A 7212-nucleotide genomic window follows, 5' to 3' on the forward strand; every position below is an offset into this window, starting at 1 on the left:
ATTTACGTATTGCATTCTTTTATTTATTTTTCGTAACGATAATATGCATCATATTCCGCCTAAAACCAAACCACCTAATTATTGCATGAAAACTGACACATATAGAGGTCACGAGTTAGTTTTCTTTGACATTCTTATGTCACACGATTTTAAGCCATCACCTAAGTTAATTCATTCACGTAATGCTAGTTTTTGTTCACTTAAAATGAATTAAAATCGAGTTGATGGGATCTTCCTCGTATAAACAAAATTGAGAACGGTCTTTATAGGTCAAACTCCAATGAGTCCCTTCTTCGTCGGTAGGCATAATATGACCCCTTCTACGTCGGGTAAGTTGGAACCGATTGACCTATTTTATCTCAACACTATGGTCACTCGTACGATCCTGTGATCATGGTGGACTATAGATAGGATTTACAGAAATCTATCGACCAAGAGTTCTTACGGAAGAATTAGCTAAACAGTTGGCTTATCAATTTACGGAAATTGAGTCTTGGGATCACTTGTATCATTCTTGAGGAAGATCAATTATGCAAGTGTTTGAGTCTACACGTTAAAATACATTTTAAATAGACTTAAATCACCTCGATGAGTTGCTTATTTCGTTTTTGTTTTTCTTTCTTTTTCAGTGTAGAACACGAATTTTTAAACTGCTATAACGAAATGGCTGGTCCAACTAACGACCCAATGCCAAGTGCCACATTGGACCGTGAGTCCTGGCTTCGGATCTTCATGAATCAGATGAATCAGTCTACTCGACTGAAGAATGATGGATCAAACTTCGCGGACTGGGAGGCGGCATTACGGAATGCTGCCGCTGCTAACGGAAAGCTCAAATATCTAATAGAGCCCATCCCACCAAACCCAGGTCCCACGGCTAGAGCTAACGAGATCGCCAAGTTTAACGATTTCTGTATGGAAGCGGGTGCGATTAAAAACGTACTCATTTTTGCAATGGAACCCAATTTGCAGAAACGCTTCATAGCCCATGGTGCAAACAAGATTTTCACCACGCTCACTAAGGAATTCTCGAAAGCACCGAGAATCGTGACCTATGAGCATACCACTCGCTTCTTTGATGCGAGACTCCAGAAGGGCCAACCAGTTAGCCCACACATTCTCAGCATGATTGAGAATGTCGAGAAGCTGGAGACGCTTGATTGTAAAATCAGCGAGAACATTGTGATTGACCGCATGCTTCATTCACTCCACGATGGTTTTGCGCTCTTTAGAGCGAATTACTATATGAATGATTTGAAGAAAAGTCCCCATGAACTTCACTCCCTCCTCGTACAGACCGAGAAGGACATGAAGTTCAGTGGGAGCATGAAACAGGATGTTCTCGTTGTGTCAAACAAGGGCAAGGGTAAGGGCAAAGCTAAAGCAGACCTAGCAGTAGGTAAGGCGAAGTTTAAGAAGTCGAGTTCGAGCAAGAGTGGGCCTGGTGAGTCGAGCACCTCATCAGGCGCGACAAAGAGCAAGAATGAAAACATGGAATGCCATCATTGCCACAAGACTGGGCATTGAAGGCGTACATGTCCTGTCTATCATGAGGACATAAAAGCAGGTCGCGTTAAACCTGTTGGTATGTCTTCTTCTTCTTCTACTTTTATTCATATGATTGAGATTAACCACGCAAGTTACGGAACTTGGGTACTAGATACTGGTTGTGGTTCTCATCTGTGTAATCATGTGCAGGGGCTCCGAAACATCGAACCCCTCGTAAAGGGTGAGGTGGACCTGCGTGTCGGGAATGGAGCACGAGTGGCTGCCGTCTCGAGGGGAACATATGTGATCCAGCTTCCTAGCGGATTTGAGTTATCTTTATATAACTGCTATTATGTACCCAGTCTTTCTAAAAACATTATTTCAGTTTCTGCACTTGACAAACTTGGTTTTTCATTTGTAATAGAGAATAATTCTTGCATTTTCTCATTACACAATATGATTTATGGCAAGGCGCCTCTCCATGAACGGAATTTATGTTTTAGATCAGACCACCGAAATATTACACGTAATGAATAAAAAGTTAAAGGTTGGTGACAAAGATCAAACATACCTATGGCACTGCCGTATGGGACACATTAATGAGAAACGCGTAAAACAGCTCATAAAGAATTGAGCTATCTCGACCTTTGATTTTAAATCATTTGGCACGTGTGAATCATGTCTCATCGGTAAGATGACTCGGATTTCCTTCAAAGGTGTTGGAATGCGCGCTGCTGACCTATTAGGGCTCATACACACGGATGTATGTGGACCTATGTCAATCACCGCACGAGAAGGCTATAGGTATTTCATCACTTTCACGGACGATTTAAGTAGATATGGCTATGTCTACTTAATGAAGCACAAAAGTGAAACCTTTGAGAAATTCAAAGAATACCGAACAGGGTACGTAACCTCACGGGTAGAAAGATTAAAACACTGTGTTCAGATCGTGGTGGCGAGTATCTTTCTCACGAGTTTGATCAACACCTTAAGGACTGTGGGATTGCCTTACAGTTAACTCCACCTGGAACACCTCAGTTGAATGGTGTGTCCGAACGGAGAAATCGAACTCTACTTGATATGGTTCGATCCATGATGAGTCACACGGTATTACCTGATTCATTATGGGGTTATGCTCTTCTCACGTCACCGCTCTAATACTTAACCAAGTCCATCTAAAGTCATGACAAGACTCCATATGAACTATGGAAGGGAACGGTCCCTAACTTGTCCTTTATATGGGTTTGGGGCTGCGAGGCTTATGTCAAGTGGAGACACGAGGATAAGCTCGGCCCGCGATCGGTCAAGACATACTTTATAGGTTATCCTAAAGGAACACTTGGTCATTACTTCTATTCGCCAACCGAACAACGCGTTTTTGTTGCGGCTAGTGCGACATTCTTAGAGAAGGAATTTCTCGAGAATGCAAAGAGTGATAGAACCTTCGAGCTATTGGAGGTTCCAGAACCAAATACCGAGCAACCATTGGAGGAACCAATTCCTTCAATCCCGGCTGCGGTTAATATTCCTGAGGAACCTAGAAGGTCGGGAAGAGTCTCTATTCCTCCAGACAGATACATTGGTATGGTCGAGGAACATGACATAGATGACATTCTACTCTTAACGAGTAGTGAACCCGCAACCTATAAAGGTGCCATGACTAGTTCTGACTCAAAGCTATGGCTTGAGGCCATGCAATCCGAGATGGACTCCATGTATGAGAACAACGTGTGGGATCTTGTTGACTTACTTGCTAAGGTTCGTCCCCTTCAATGCAAATGGCTTTACAAGATAAAGCATTCTGTGGAAGGTCAACAAGATACCTACAAAGCACGACTAGTTGCTAAAGGTTTCACCCAAGTGCCAGGTTTGCACTACGATGAGATTTTTGCACCCGTAGTCATGCTGCGTTCCATTCGGATTATCTTAGCGATTGCCGCTTTTCATGACTACGAAATTTGGCAAATGGACGTGAAAACCGCCTTCTTAAACGGCTTTTTGGAGGAAGAGTTGTACATGGTACAACCCGAAGGTTTCATTGATCCAGAAAATCCTAAGAAAGTGTGCAAGCTTAAGCGTTCCATTTATGGACTTAAGCAAGCATCTCGGAGTTGGAATCATCGCTTCGACCAAGTGATAAAAGAAAATGGATTCATTCGATCAGTCGAGGAACCATGTCTCTATATCAAGTCGAGTGGGAGCAAGATTGTCTTTCTAATATTGTATGTTGACGACATACTCTTGATTGGGAATGACATACCTCTCTTAACTTCGGTGAAAGTATGGTTGAAAAACCATTTCCAGATGAAATATATGGGTGAGGCACAAAGAATTTTGGGCATCCGTATCTATCGAGATAGATCACGTCGGATGTTATCTCTCAGTCAGGAGTCTTACATAGACAAAGTCCTAGAGAGATTCAAAGATGACTAACTCCAAAAGGGGTTTCTTCCTATGGCTCCGGGGGTGCATTTGAGCAAGTCTCGGCACCGTGAGACACCGGAAGAGAAAGAGCGCATGACACGGATTCCTTATGCCTCGGCTATAGGATCAATCATGTATGCCATGATATGCACACGTCCAGACGTGGCATATGCATTGAGTATGACAAGTCGATTCCAACAGCATCCAGGTGATTCACATTGGATGGCTGTCAAGAACATTCTTAAGTACCTACGGAGGACTAAAGATTGGGCATTGACTTATGGAGGCCCTCAAAAGCTATGCGCAACCGGTTTCGCAGATGCTAGCTTCCAAACGGATCGTGATGACTCGAAATCTCGATCTGGATTCGTTTTACTCTTAATGGCGCTGCAGATCGGCTCGAAGAGTTCCAAACAAAGTGTTACAGCAGATTCTACGACTGAGTCCGAGTACTATGCCGCGTCTGAAGCTGCAAAGGAAGCGATATGGATGCGTCAATTCTTACAAGGACTATCAGTAGTGCCTAGTTCGAATGACCCAATCACCATCTATTGTGACAATAGTGGTGCCATCTTCCAAGCTAAGGAACCAAAGTCTAGCAACAAGTCTAGACATGTACAACGGAAAGCTCATCTAATCCGAGATTACGTGGAGCAAAAGGAAGTAGTGATAGAAAAGATTGCTACCGATGATAACATAGCAGATCCTCTCACTAAACCATTACGACAAGATAAGCATGAAGGGCATGTTAATTCCATGGGAATTAAACATGTTCCTGAGTTGTAGTACTCTTTTATGGATTAGATTCATTCTCGTTTGTACTCTATACGACATCATCGTTTTGATATTTATATATTTTGTTTTTCATGTGGAATTGTACGACAATTTTGAACACCACAAAGTGAACTGAACAAACATTATATTTTTAGTCCTTAATTGCCCACATGAGCTGATAACTCGGCAATTATTTTGTGACGTTGGTTGATGGTGGGTTCAACGAGCCATAAGTCAACAGGTTGACTGACCAATCACGGAGGCGATTTATACGGATATCTCGTAGGACACAATTGTGACATCGACGTGGAGTCCTAAATGTTTTATAACATTCGGTGCCCAGTCGTGGATAGGACCTCCATGGTGATCCTAAGAGTCGATTCTTTTGACTATCGACTGTCTCTTGAGACTAAGGCATTTTGGGTGACTTTGGTTTCTTTCTCACGGTCATCCGTAACAGGGGGCCAAGTAGATTTTTTCTGGGTCATTTCATGCCGTGCTTAGATCGGAAGGAGTCGAGTTGAAGGAAATATTCAGCCTTTATCGTGCACTCGATATTTCTCGGGGCCACTCGAGGAGTCAGAATCGAAATGCATGGCCATGCTCGGATACGGATTCGTTTTATCGGTTAAGTTACTCTCTAGTCGGGGAAACCACTCTAGATACGGATCGATTGTAAAATACGACCTTTGCGGATCCGGATCTGCAAATTGTTTTACATTGAGTGGGAGAAATTTTTAAATGAATATGAGAATCGGTTATCGCACATACACTTGTACGGACAAGTGGGAGTTTGTTGGAGTTGTGTCCTCCAGTTAGTGCGGATAACGTTATTACACATACACTTGTACGGACAAGTGGGAGCTTGTTGGGGCCGGTGTCCTCTACGATTAGTGTAACAACATTTAAATCTCTAAAAGGATCAAAGGGCATACTTTTGGTATTATTATCAGTTGATCCACGTTTATCAATAACGGTTGGCTTGCTAGATAAGTTTGACGTTATTGTCATACAGATGGCGGTGATCAACTGGTCCCTAAAAGTCACACCTATAGGATACGTTTGAGAGATGTGACAGTATGAAAATACAGTCATGTTGATGCCTAATATGACTAACCAGTTAGTCAGAGTTATTGACTAGTAATTAGTCAAACGCGATGTTGAGATAATTATTTAATACGGATTAAATAATCATGGCGAAAACGAATTAAGCGGTTAATTTGAAAATTGAATATAAGCAATTATATTTAATTAATGTATATTGAATCAATCAATTATACAATATTGTCTTTGTCGGACACGTATTAATATATCGACTGAGTCGTGTTACTAGTTGATATTTTAAACCGATAACCGATGACGATTTATAATTGAAAACCCGTCGTATACATTTTAGCGAGACGAGTCGGACCATGAGTTAAAATGAGGAGAAAGTGGAAAGCCCACTCACTCCCCATGAAACCCACGGACCGAGTGAACAAAAGGGAGGGCATCTCTCTTTTGCAAGTGATCATCTCATTTTTACTTGAAACTAGGGTTTTGGAGATTATTCCTCCGAAACCTAGATCTCACATCGAAAAACCTCACATAAATTCTCTCAATATTGCAAGGCAATTAGAGAGTACTTTCTAGCACAAGGGGCATAGTCTCGGACGGTCTTGGGTGCAACGATTAGGAGGAAATCTACTTTGATTTCTTCTTTTACGCCGCATTTCAAAGGACCCGAGGTTGATTCTTGTTCCTTATCGTTTCTCTATTGTATTTATGTTTTATGACGATAATCGCATGTTAAATTTACGTTATAGTCCTAAATTTAAAGGGTCTTATACGGATATTACCCCACAAGTGGTATCAGAGCGAGGCCACGTAAATTTTCATTGTGATTTTTCATAAAAACGATCTTGAAACGATTTTTATTGTCTTGAAATTCGTGCGGCAACAGCAATTTTCTCTCGGCTGTTGCGGTTTTTGAAACCGTGACATGTTTTACCCGGTTGATTCATGTTTTTCGTTTTGTTCTTTTGCATATTGTTATTTTATACGGAGATTATAACAATATGTCAAGTTTTGTCAGATTGTAAAATTGTTTTGATGCGGTTTTGATCAAAATTGCGTTTGTTTTGTTTCGACAAAACTGTTTTCACGAGGGTTTTGTTTTTCCAGAAACTTCTGTTCTCGATCGAGCTTGTTTTAATCGATCGAGAGGTTTTTCTGTCTTGTTTTACTCGATCGAGTCCTTGCTTTGTACTCGATCGACCACTTTCAAAACCCCACGCTCGATCGAGAAGTCCTCGTACTCGATCGAGCATTTGCTTGATAAAGCCCTCGATCGACCTCGATCTTGTCGATCGATTACTTTCGATTAGCATACCTCTCGATCGACTAGCGATTCGATCGATCGAGCCCTTTTGTTCCTCGATCGAGCACTTTTGTCCCTGGATCGAGGGATTTTTGTTCTGGCAGCTTTGAAAATTTATCCTTTTTGTTTTAAATTTTCTTTTGGCCTTAATATGTACTTTATAC

Source organism: Silene latifolia, chromosome 1 (assembly GCF_048544455.1).
Source record: "Silene latifolia isolate original U9 population chromosome 1, ASM4854445v1, whole genome shotgun sequence".
Classification (NCBI taxonomy): Eukaryota; Viridiplantae; Streptophyta; class Magnoliopsida; order Caryophyllales; family Caryophyllaceae; genus Silene; species Silene latifolia.